The sequence below is a fragment of the Notamacropus eugenii genome, chromosome 6 (genome assembly GCF_028372415.1).
Source record: "Notamacropus eugenii isolate mMacEug1 chromosome 6, mMacEug1.pri_v2, whole genome shotgun sequence".
Lineage (NCBI taxonomy): Eukaryota > Metazoa > Chordata > Mammalia > Diprotodontia > Macropodidae > Notamacropus > Notamacropus eugenii.
This window is the reverse complement of record NC_092877.1, coordinates 7,724,822-7,737,201: the sequence shown is the minus strand read 5'-3', so window position 1 is coordinate 7,737,201 and position 12,380 is coordinate 7,724,822. Positions and strand designations below refer to the sequence as shown.

Below are 12,380 nucleotides of genomic sequence, written 5' to 3'. Positions count from 1 at the left end.
TGGATTTGTCAACTGAGAGATCACTAGTAACCTTGGAGGCAGTCAGGTGGTACCACAGAGCACAGAGTGCCTGGAGTTAGGAAGAGACATCTTCATGAGTTCAAATCTGACTTCAGATACTTATTAGCTGTGTAAGCCTGGGCAAGTCATTTAACTCTGTTTGCCTCAGTTTCCTCATCTATAAAATGAAGCTGGAGAAGGAAATGGCAAACCACTCCAGTATCTTTGCCAAGAAAACCCCAAATGGGATCACAGAGAGTCAGACATGACTGACACGAGTGGAAAAAGTAACCTTGAAGGAGTCGCTTCACTTGAGTGATAAGGTCATAAGCCAAATCGAAAAAGACTGGGAAGTGAGTGAGATAACAGGATACAGAGGCCCCAAGTGTGGACATACCTAACAAGTAGTCATCACCAAAGTGAGGTGGCTCCAGCGGAGAAGGGGCCAGCCATCTCTACTAGGTGCCAAGCGTAATGGGAGTTAAAAATCTTCCCCACCCATTGAGAGGCCTCAGGTAGGGCTATTGAGGGAGGCTTGATTGGGAGAGGCTTGTTTCCTGGAGGCCCACACCTTTTGCAGATTGTTAATGAGGCACTGGGTCATGAGCCCTCTGGCTATGAAAAGAGTATATATACTTGGAGGGGAGGTTTTGTTTTAGGGCTTAGTTTTGGAAGAAGGTTTGTGTACCAAATGAGACTCTGGGAAACCGCTAAGACCCCCTGGCTTTCAAAACCCAAATGTTGGTGCTTCCCTCTCTGGAAGCTATGTACGTATGGTCAAACAATTGGAAGCTGGTCTGTTGGTCCCTGTATGTTGAATGCAATTAAAGTGATTGTCCCTCAAAAGTTGCCTTTCCTTTTATAAATGCAGATCTAAGAACCTGTGATAGCAGCCCCCCCAACCTACGTATGTCAGAGTGCTTACTGAAACACCAACCAGTAGTTAGTCTCAGGGTGGGTAAGCTAACCAGGGTAAAGCAAGGCACTCTGAGGGAGAGACAGCAGGCATCATGGGCCAGGAAGTCAACCCACCACCACCACCTCAACCACTATCCTCCCTCAGTCCCTGAGCTAAGGACAGAGGAGGGGAACCTGTAGCCTCAAGGCCACATGTAGCCCTCTAGGTCCTCAAGTGCCACCCATGAAAAGATTTATTCTGTAAAACTTGGGTTCCATCAAAATGCCCGACCCAAGGACCTAGAAGACCACATGTGACCTCCAGGATGCAGATTCTCCGCCCCTGGTTTAGGACTTTCCATCCAAGAGATGTTGAAATACCCATGCTTCCATCCCCGGTTTTGGAAAGAAAACCTTCTTAGCTTCTGGAGAGTAGAGACCATGTTCTCTATTGGTACCCCCAGTATTCAGCACAGTGTTTTGTTTAATGAATGTTTTATTCATTAATCTTACCTTTTCTTGATCTTACCACCTCCTGAGGAAACCCATTCCATTTTTAGACAGCTTTAACCATGGAGATAATTGCTCTTTATATTAAGCCAAAATTTGCCTCTCCAGAGTTCACCCACTGCCCCAAGCTCTTCCTGGTGAGGATGAAGAGGCACACGTCAATCCTTCTGTGTGGCAGCCCTTCACATACTTAAAAACAACTATCAGGTCCCTTGAAATCTCCTTCAGTTCCTTCCTCATCCCCATTTCCTTCAACCCATCTTTACATGTCACTAACGAGAGCACTGGCATCCATTCTGATCACCACGGCTGTGGCTTCAGGAGAAATTGTAGCTACTCGAATACATAGTAACCAGCTTCCCCATCTCTGTTTTCTCCCTCTATACCCAATGACCCTCTCTTGTGAATTTTTCCTTTTGTGTCTCACCACCCACTCGTCAGTTATAAGTGTGTATGTGTGTGGAGGACATACAGCTAGTTTACAGGGCTTGTAGGTGGTATAGTGGATAGAATTCCAGCCCCCTGAGTTCACATCTGGCCTTAGACACTTAACAGCTGTGTGGTTATGGGCAGATCTATTTGCCTCAGTTGCTCAACTCAAGAAAACCCCAAATGGGGTCATGAAGAGTCAGACAGGACTGAACAACCACCATAAATACTGGGCTGCTCAGTATCAATCCAGGCCTTCAGCCTGCTCCTAAAACAGGCCATTCCTAAATGATACCCCCTCTCCTTAGTTTGATCCTAAGATGGGCACCTGCCCATTGCATCCCAAGGAATCATTTCCAAGCAAGGAAGTAGTGCTGATTTCTGGGTAAGTACTTGGGCTTTTCAAAATATTATTCTTCTCCTGTCCAGCACGAACACACACACCCCACCTTATCTCAAACCATGTGCCACTGGAACAACACCCTCAGGGGAGCCAAGCCCCAGACCAGGCGCTTTTCAGCTCAGTTACCAAGGACAGCAATTTCGCTTCCAGCCCCTCCCCCCAACTCATGGAGCTTAGGGGGAATCACAATATTTACCCCTGGGTGTGGCCACTGGGGGATGTGGCTCAGAGGGGCTGGGATTCTCTCCTCTTTCCTCCTGTTTGTTTTTCCACTGGTCGGTTCCAAGATGGTGTGGATGAGCAGGGGGAGATGTCTACAGTCTCCTTTCCCCTGCTCCTGTTCTGTAACCAGACTTTACTACTCGTTGCAAAAACTGGTGCAAAGAGAAGGGCTGGGCGGGGATCCTTAAGCTCAGGGGTTTCCAGGGCGCTGCTCCCCAGGGCATGGACTGGCACAGGTCAAGGTGGGGTGGGGGTGTAGAGAGAGAAAAAAGAAGTGACGGCCGCTCTAGAGGGGGAAAGAGCTGGGGGTTGAGGGAAATCCCAATTTCCAACAGGAGAATGGGTATGGGAGAGCTAGGCACGACTCTGGGGCGGGGGACCTCGGGGCTGAGAGGGATGGGTATGAGGGGAGGCTCCAACCTTAATCAGGAAAGCTGGGTGAGGACCCTGCCCCACCCCGGGCAACCACAGCACCGGAGGGCCGGGCTCCGCAGCAGATTATGGGGGGGGGGAAAGGCGCCCCCAGTGGGGTAAGGGTTGGGGGACCCCGGCTGCAGGCCTCCCCTCGCCTTGTCGGGGTCCCAGGAGCCAGGGCGGGGTTCAGAAAATGCGAGGGAGCTCTTGGAGGGGAATCCAGGCTGGGGAAAGGAATGGGGGCGTGGGTACCCCGTAAGTGTGCCTGCCTTCCCCCCACCGCAGGGCAAGCCTCCAGTCCCTGAACCCCGCCCACCCAGCTCAGTCCCACAGCCCCCACGCAGTCCCCGGGCTGGGGAGCCGAATGCAGCAGCGCAAGGGCGGGGGGAGCGGGCTCCTACGCAAGCAGCCGCGAGAGGGGGACCCTGGGCGGGGGGGCCCTCACGTGCCCCCGGTGCTGGGCCGCAAGCGGGCCGCGTGACTGCCGGGCCGGCTGGGGACGCTAGGGCCAGGCAGCCTGGCTTCCACGCGTGGGAGGCAGAGAAAGGGAAGGGCACGGAGAGAGCCCGGGGAGGGAGCGGAGAGGGAGGGGAGGAGAGGACTGGGCACTGCTGAGGCTCCGCACCTCCGATTGAAGCCTCCCCTGCCCTCTGCACCCCCCTCTGCACCCCCCCTCTGCACCCCCCTCTGCACCCCCTCCTCTGCACCCCCTCCTCTCTGCACCGTCTCCCCTCTGCACCCCCCTCTGCACCCCCCTCTGCACCCCCCCCTCTGCACCCCCCTCTGCACCCCCTCCTCTCTGCACCGTCTCCCCTCTGCACCCCCCTCTGCACCCCCCTCTGCACCCCCTCCTCTGCACCCCCTCCCCTCTGCACCCCCTCCCCTCTACACTCCCTCCCCTCTGCACCCACTTTCTGCATCCCCTCCTCTGCACCCCCCTCCTCTCTGGAACCCCCTCCCCTCTGCAAGCCCCTTAACCTCTTCCCTCCTATAACCATCTCCATCCCCTCCCTCCTTCCCAATGCCTTTCTCTCTGCTGCCCTTCATTCAGCAGTTTTCCCACTTTCCTAATGCAAATCTCCCTCTTTCTCTTTACAAGTCCCTCCCTCCTGTCTGCAGTGTTCCCCCACACACACCCCCATCCCTAGCCCAGCCCAGGCTCCCCGACTGGTTGTTGCACCCTCCCTGTTTACTGCAAGGGTAGAGTGCAGTGAAGGTCCCCCCCCCCCTGCCCCCCCACAACCCTGGAGCTAAGGAAAGCCCCTGAATGTTCAGAGCTGACCCAAGGGTGGGGGCAGAAAAGTTATAGGGTGGCATGGAGGAGGAGGGAGGTGGCCCCGTAGTGGATAGAAGACTGGGATGAATGGCAAAATTTCTCCTTGGGGCAAGAATTAGAGTCATCAATGTAGAACTGGAAGAGATCAAATGCCATCTAGCCGGACTCTCTTTTACAGATGAGGAAACTGAGGCCCTCAGAAGCGGTTCCTTGTCCATTAGGTGGGGGCTCTGACTTCATGAATTGAAAGAATGGGGCCCCAGGGTCAGGAACCCAAAGACTGCAGCTTTCATATGGGAAACATCGGTGTGGTCATGAGTTCAAATTCAGCATACAAGACTCCTGCATCGCAGGTATTCAAGGAAAGGTGAGCACAAAGACCCCTTCTCAAGAGAAGGAAGAAGAAAACTTGGCACAGTGGGAGGCCTGGTGGCTTTGGCATCTTGATCCCTGGGATTACTTTGGGCAAGTCCCTTCTAGTCCGTGATTCTCAGTTTCCCCATCTGCAGAATGGGAGTGGGACTGGGCTAGATGGTCTCTGAGGCCTTAAACCAACATTCCTGGTGCCGGGATCGTGTGGTTTCCCCTTAGAGGGACCCTCTGGTCAGAAGTTGTGAGAAGCCCAAGAGGCCCCCTGAGAGAACCTCCTAGGATGGACTCCCCGACTACTCACACTTCTTTCCACCTTTCTCCCAAGGCCCTTCATGAGGAAGGAGGGGGTGATACAATGCAGCGAGAATGCTGACTCTGGTGAGAGGGCTTCTGGGCGCAAGCCATGGTTCTGTTGCTTTGTGAAACTTTCAGCCAGCCATAACCTCTATGCATTGTGTCCTTATCTGTAAAAGAAAGCTGATCTCTTCTGTCCTTTTCCAACTTTGAAAAGTCTGTAAGCGTCAATGCTAACTCTACCTAGGAGAACCCAAAAGACTCCACTAACGCTAACCCCAGATCCCACCAGGCACCCGGAATTTGGAGTCAGAGAACCTGAATTCAAATGCTAAATACTGAGTAAGTCTGGTATTTGGGAAGTCACTTCTGTTTAGGCCTCAGTTTCCTCATCTGTAATATGGGGTTAGAGGAGGGACTTGGTTGGACTCTAAGGTCCCTTCCAATGCAAAATCCTATGGCAGATTTTGTGCCCAGCTGTTGGGATATATGGGGCCTTTGCCTCTTCACCCTACCTTTAACAAGGATCTCTCTTCCCCATGCTTCCAAGGTCTCTCTGATAGACCCAGGACCCCCTGGTGGAACCAGACAGAGGCTTGAGAAGAGCCAGAGAACAGCCAGGGGAGAGTAAAGAATGAACTAAATTGAATGTCCCTAGAAACCAGAGGAAAAATTGCAGCATTTAGTAAGCTAGGTTGGTTTGTCCCTAAATGACCTATTCTCTTTTTTCCCCAGTATGCCAGGTGCTATGAGCGTTTCGTGCCATCCTTGTTGCTGACAGGAGAATTGGGATGGACAGTGACATAGCTTTGTTTGCAGTGACTGGGGAGATGGGTCGTCCTGATTTGGGACAAGGGGGACAGCCAAAGTACCATAGAAGTGAGGTAACTCCAGAAAAGCTCACTGGTATGTCATTAACCTTGGGAAGAAGCACCCACCACAGCTGCCAAGATGAGAGGATTATAGGATATCTAGCTGGAAGAGACTTCACCCTGTCTGTCTACAAGCTTCTGTCTCTTTTACAAGTGAGAAAACTGAGGCTTAGGAGGAGTGACCTACCCAAAGACATACCACGGGTGAGCTGGGAGTGGAGCCTAGGTCTGCTAACTAGAGCAGGGCGGGGGGGGGGGGGGGGGGGGGGGGGGGGGGACCTTCGGCCTCGAGGCTACATGTGGCCTTCAAGTGTGGCCCTTTGACTGAATCCAAACTTCACAGAACAAATCCTTCTCATAAAAGGATTTGTTCTGTAAAACTTGGACTCATTCAAAAGGCCACATGTGGCCCTGAGATCAAAGGTTCCCCACCCCTGAACTAAATGATTACAAGCATTTATTTATCCACTAAGTGCTGGGTTAAATGTGGGGACCAGAACCTCAGAAATGGAAAGTCCCTGCTTAAGGAAGTGGCGTGTTGGAATGAAGAAGGCCAGGGTGCTTGCCTGCCAGTCCCTGGTGCCTCATAAGGAAAGTCCCTCTAAGACGTCCACCATCTCTCCTCTTCTCCCAGCTCCAGTGTTACAAAGGAGCCAGGTGCTGGCTAACAGTTTAAGCAATCTCATGGCCTTTCTTACCTCATTAGGCAAAAAGCCACCAATGTGAAGGACGAACCACAAACAAAAAGCTGAAGGAGAGGAAGCCTTGCTGTTGTCCATCCTGCATTCTCGAAGAGGACCAGTGACATCAGGAGGGTGGCGACTTGACTTGCAAGTGAATTAGATAGAAGTGAGACACAGCTGTGCAAAGTTATCAGCCTCGCTCTCTCCAGCCGTCAAGAGTCAGTGCAATCGTTGGAAAAAGCCTGAACTCTACCAGGTGACTTTGCCTTTGACTTTAGAAGGTTTCCAATGACTTTTTTTGGTGTTATCCTGGCCATCTTGGAGACAGGCTTTGTGTTTATTGCTTCCCAGAGTGTGTCTGGCACTTCATGGAGGGCTGGGTGAATGCTAAGCATGCCTGAGAATGAGGAGCAGGCCTCAGGTTGTCACCAGGGCCATCCATGACCTTCCAGATGCTTTGAAGAGCCATCATGGAGACCTGATGGTCAGCAGGACCCAAGGAACCCCAGATATAGGTGACAGGTCTCGATTTATTCCCCAAAAGGAGATGCTCAAATACAAAAATAAGCTGGAACCAAGCCTAGAAGAGGTCTTGACTGGTGCAGTGAAGGGTCTTGTAAAGCAGTCTCTAGGAGGTTTGGGGAACATCAAAGTGCATTACATGGAAGTGGAGACCACAACAAGAGAGTAAAGCAGGCTACCTTTTTGGAGCAGGGATACAAAGGAAGGGCAGTCAGGGAAAATGGTAGAAATGGGCCTGCTGGGAGTACAGTGGAATTTGGTATTGTGGAAGGATAAGAGTGCCCCTTCTCCCACCAGTAAAGTCTGGTGAATTTTTATAGGGTTCTTATCTTTGTCTAGAAGGATCAGGATGGAGGAGTCTGGACCTGTGGGCTGGTGCTGATTCATGCTTGGGGGGAGGAGGAGAAAAGGCTCTTAGGAAAGTAGCAGCATAATGGAGATTCAGAATCTCTCTGGCAGGAAGGGGGACTTTGGGCTCTAAGTGCTGGTCTAACTCTGACAGGAAAACTCAACTTCTCTATCAAGGGTTTTGGAATTTCTTTGATTAGTAAGTGAGAAAGGTTCACTTAATCCTTACAAGGGAAAACCTGATTTTTTGTTCGTTATAGAACCATTGTCCCTTGGATGTCTTTGGAGAAAGCCATGTCAGGTTGTGCAGACAGGTCTCTGAGGGTTTCTCTTTTCCCTCTTGCTATCTGGAAGAGATTGAGATGTCATCTTGGCCAACGTTCCTGCTGACTCTTCCAGACCAAGACTTGATGAGCCCCCTTTCCCAGCAGATTAGTAATGCTTAAAGTGTCCTATAGCAACCTCTGGATGTTGCACAGGCTGGTCACGTATGGAATTTATATCTGCAACCTAATCATGTCTTTATTTTCTTACATAGACTACCACCTCTCCTGTAGAATCTGGGCTCCTTAAAGGCAGGGACCATGTGATCTCTGTCTTTGTTTTTCTAGCACTAAGCACAGCACCCAGCACATAGTAGGTGATAGTAGGTGCTTACTGTTTGTTCAGTTGTTTCGGCCATATCCAACTCTTGGTAATCCCATTTGGGGTTTTCTTGACAAATATACTGGATTGGTTTGCCATTTCCTTCTTCAGCTCTTTTTACAGATGAGGAAACTGAGGCAAACAGGGTGAAGTGACTTGCCCAGAGTCACACAGCTAGTAAGTGTCTGAGGCCAGATTTGCCCTCAAGTCTTCTTGACTTCAGGCCCAGTGCTCTATCTACTGAACCACCTAGAAGCCCCAGGTGCTTAATAAATCTGTTCATTGACTAGAGTTTGCAATTTACTTGGGAGTTTAAAAAAATGAGACCACCTTATTAGTGCCTCACCTTCTGGTGAAGTCCTTTTTTTGTGTGTGGTGGCAAGTAAGAACAAATAGACTCTGAGGTCTTTGGGGTCTTTTGCTCTGGTAATGCAAATAGAAAAAGTTCAAGAACCTAGAGTTAGCTGTACATCTAGAAGTGTCCAGTCACCTCCAATGCAGTCTTCAGTCTGCTGTCACTTCATGAGATGAGGGATTGTGGGAGAGGAGAGGTTTCTTTTTTTTTCTGTTGTGTCTCATTATTTTGGACTGTATCAAAATATCAAAAAAATGTCCGTTTTAGAAGGAACCTTACTGGCCATTTATTCTGACCTAAATCTGAAAGTTCCTACTATAACAACCCAACAAATAGTAACCTTGCCTTTCCTTAAAGACCTCCTATGAGGCAGAGCCCCCTACTTCCTTAGGTAACCCCTTCCATCTTGAGATGCTTTCACTGTTAGGGAATCTTTCCCAAACCTCAGCTGGCTTCTTTGTCGCTTTCACCAATGATTTGATCCTAGCTTGGCCCATTTGAGCCAGACAAAACAAGTTTAATCCTTTCTGGAAAGGGTCCCCAGTGGGGCAAAGGGAACTCCCGTCCAATGAAAAAAAGCAACTGACTTATAAGTTAGTCTATAAACCCTCTCGTTGTTCCCTTTCTTGAGTGGTAAAGCAGGAATCCCCAGAGTTAGCTTTTGCTGGACCCCGAAGCCCCTAATCCATCTCTCTGAGGCTCTCTTCTCTGGGATGTTTGATATTCAGTTAAGTTCGTTTAGCTTAGGTGTCCTTACCATTGCTGGAGATAAGAATTATTTCCAGCTTGGCCCCCAACAGCTTGCTCCACTTTGCATTCTAACCTCCCCTAATCTCTTCCCAAATGCAGAGATCTGCCAAGTCAAGAAAAACATCTGTGATGTCTTGGGCCACCGGCAGTAGCCTCCTCCCGTGGCCTCTTCTGCTTCCTGATGCTGTCAGGTCAGGAAGAACCAGACCATTAAAAGAACACAAAAAAACCCAACCCACCTAGGTACCTGGAGCAATGACAGGGCTGAGAGGCTCTTTTCTGATTTGATCCCGTGCCGGGTACATGGTAAAAGACTGCCGGAGGAGGGATACAACAGCCTGAGATGGCCCAGGTGCCACCCTTCCTCTCAGGGCTTCCATAACAGCTCTGAGATGAAACCCCAAGGGAAGCTGGTAGGACAAACAGGGGGAGCATCTTTTTGAGTGGGAGTGTGTGTGTGTGTGTGTGTGTGTGTGTGTGTGTGTGTGTGTATGTGTGTGTGTGTGAAGTACAATCTTTCCAAGGGATGTTCCCATTTGGTACGCTCGGCAGACTCTTGCAAGGGAATGTATGTCTGCTGCAGTTGTAGGCTGAAACATGAATGGGTGTAACTGTCTGCAGGTGTTTGAATGGCTTGTAGCTTTCTGTGAATGAATGCATTTGTGATGAAAGGTGGATGGATTTGTAGCCATGGGCAGGTAGCTGGCTGACTGACTGGCTGTAGGTTTCTGGAGGCTGGTGGTGAGGAAGCATCTATCCTAAATGGGGTGTAAGCAGCCTAGGGTGGCATGGTCATCTCCCCAAAACATCGACCTTCTTGCTGCCTCGGTGGCACAAGATGTTCTTGCCTGGACACTCAAAAAGAGGAGGTGGAGAGAATGGGGAAACATATAGTCAGTCTGCCTGGGCTCTCCTCCAGCTACCAAGGACTAGCCCTAGGGAAACTCAGGCATTAGCATCCTGCCTTAGTGCCCAGCCCATCTGTTTGTTCCCCAGTCCCCCTCCCTCCTCCCTTTGAGGCTAGGGACAATAATTTCCCAGTGTCTTGGACTAGAGATCTCCCCAACATCAGCCTTCTCCATCCCAGGGGAGGCAGAAACAAATACATTTTGCTCATGACTCCCAACTTCCATGTTAGGAAGAATCTTTCCACATCCCCATCTCTCTTCTTGCTAGATTTCCAGAGATAAAAGGTAAAGGTTTTTCTCTCTGTTAGGAAGTACTGAGATTCAGAGCCAACTGGGCATGTGGGAGTGGGAATCCTTGCTGCAGGTGGGAGGGGGAGGGGAATGTTCATTTGATCTAAAATCAGATGCTACCACATAAAATGCATAAATGCCTGGCCCTCTGCTCCTTTTCTCCAGTTCTCACCACCTTCCTTGTCCTGGGAAGATGGCCTCAGAATCCTGTCCTAGCACAAAACAGCCTTAATTAGCCTTCTCATTTTCAGTCCCAGCAGAGACCAAAAGCTGAAAGGGTTTCATACACTAATCTCTTCTCTCATCTTAGAAATTCATCCAGGGTCAAGACTGCAGCACACTTGGGGTGAGTGGAGAGTTTTGGTGGAGAGGAGGCTAGGATGCTGGAGAGGGACAACTCTTCAAAAATTAACCTGCCTTTGGAGACAGGATCTCTACCCTGAACCCTTCCCTTATACCCATTCTCCCAGTCTCTCCCTTCTCCTTTTCCCTCTCCCCTCCCAGTTCACAGACTTACAGCATCTCAGAGTTGGAAGGTTCCTCAGAGACCATTAAATTTGACCCATCCAAAACAGTACCCTCTAGCTCAGTCCTACCACTGGTTTATCTTGAATTCCTAGGGGAGACATTAGATGGATGTATATGTATGTCCTTCATATTCTGTGTGTGTATATGTGTGTGTAGGAAAGTAATTGTTGTTTGAGCTAGTCCAAATGCAAACTGTCTTTTAACTAAGGCCAGTTTATTGCACATAGTAGGGGCTTAAGAAATATTTGATGAATGAATACATGTGTTCATGAATGAAGGAATGAATGAATGAAAACCAAATAGAATGGCATACACCGCAATGTGGATGTGAAGAAAGTGGAGGATTCTCACTAGAACACCAGCCCAACAAGGAACAAATAAACCGGTTAGAGATTTAATTCCCCCTTCCCTCCCCTCCCTCACCCCAGCCCACTAAACTTAATCACATTTTGGTGGGCTGCTGTGACCTTTCTACCAAATAAACATGCAGAAAGGAGCATTCCAGCTCTCGTGTTTATGAATGCACTGTCTCTGTAAATTATGAACGCCCTGGTGCATTGTGTTTGTATGAATGGGGGCTGCATGGGCTGGCCAGAAGACACGTGAGACACGTGGGGTGGAGGATTATGACTTTAAAAAAATGAATTGAGAAAAAAATTAATGGGAGGGCATGAATGGTGGATGCAAAAATAAACCTCACCCTGCCCCCTTCTCTTCATTTCCCTCCCCTCCCCCTAGCAACAAGGTGCATTTATTTCCTTAATCCGAATTTTTCACCTTCTATAAATAGATCAATTTCTCCTATGTGGTCCCTTGTTCTCCACCTTTCTGGGGACCACACAGCTAAAAACAGAGAGCTAGAACACAAAAGATTCCGCAGTCAGCTCAAGCAGGGGGTTATTTTTAGATCAGAAAAGGGGAGAGGAGGGTGGGGGGAGAGAAACAGTTCTGGGTTTTGCGATCTAATTTTGTCTTTTTTTTTTATCCCATCAATGGTATTTTCCATACAATCTGATTTCTATTTGGCTCCTAGAAAAGGAACAGATCTAGGGCTGAAAATTCTGGAGCTTATGGCTGATTCTAGCTAGTAGCCTTTCTCCACCAGGCTCCAACTGAATTAATTTGATACTATTTTTGAAAGTCAGTGTTTCTAAGGGAGACCTAATGACGCACTGACGTCAATGCAGGTCAATAGCACAAAACTGCTGGAACCAAGTGTGCTGCACAGAGCCAGAGCTGGGAGGCTTTTCAAACAGCCCCAACTCTGCAAATATCCCAGCTTTGCAGGGGCGGGGGGAGGTCGAGGGTGCTGTGAGCAGAGACCCCTCACCACCTCCCCTATCTGAACCCCAAGAATACTGATGCATGTCATTCAAAGGCAAAAAAGTGGGCAAGAGGAATCCAAACAGATCCAATCAGACGCACTGCAGTTCAAAAAAAATCATACCTGTCAAAGCAACCGTATGTAATCCATGCACACACGCACAGAGGCACACATTTACGTTCTGAATGCAATGCATATCATTAGGGGCTGTCTATAAATAGACCCAGAGAGGCGTGCATTGCAATTTGGTCCCCAAACGGGGTTTTCAAACGTGGGTGATGAGTTCTTGGGCTCTGATCAGTTACTCAGGAGGTGCCTGAATGTGTGGGGGTGGGTG

The 12,380-nt window shown here is 49.5% G+C and overlaps 1 long non-coding RNA gene across 2 annotated transcripts; it reads left to right on the top strand.

Moving 5' to 3' along the window:
• The first annotated feature begins 3,804 nt into the window (after window positions 1-3,804).
• LOC140510085 (uncharacterized) lies at window positions 3,805-11,215 on the top strand. 2 transcript variants are annotated; one of them, XR_011969086.1, is made up of 2 exons: window positions 3,805-4,518; window positions 6,396-11,215. It is a non-coding gene; the product is annotated as an uncharacterized lncRNA (long non-coding RNA). The 2 variants fall into 2 exon arrangements; XR_011969087.1 differs by lacking the exon at window positions 3,805-4,518 and adding an exon at window positions 5,419-5,893.
• Window positions 11,216-12,380: the final 1,165 nt, after the last annotated feature.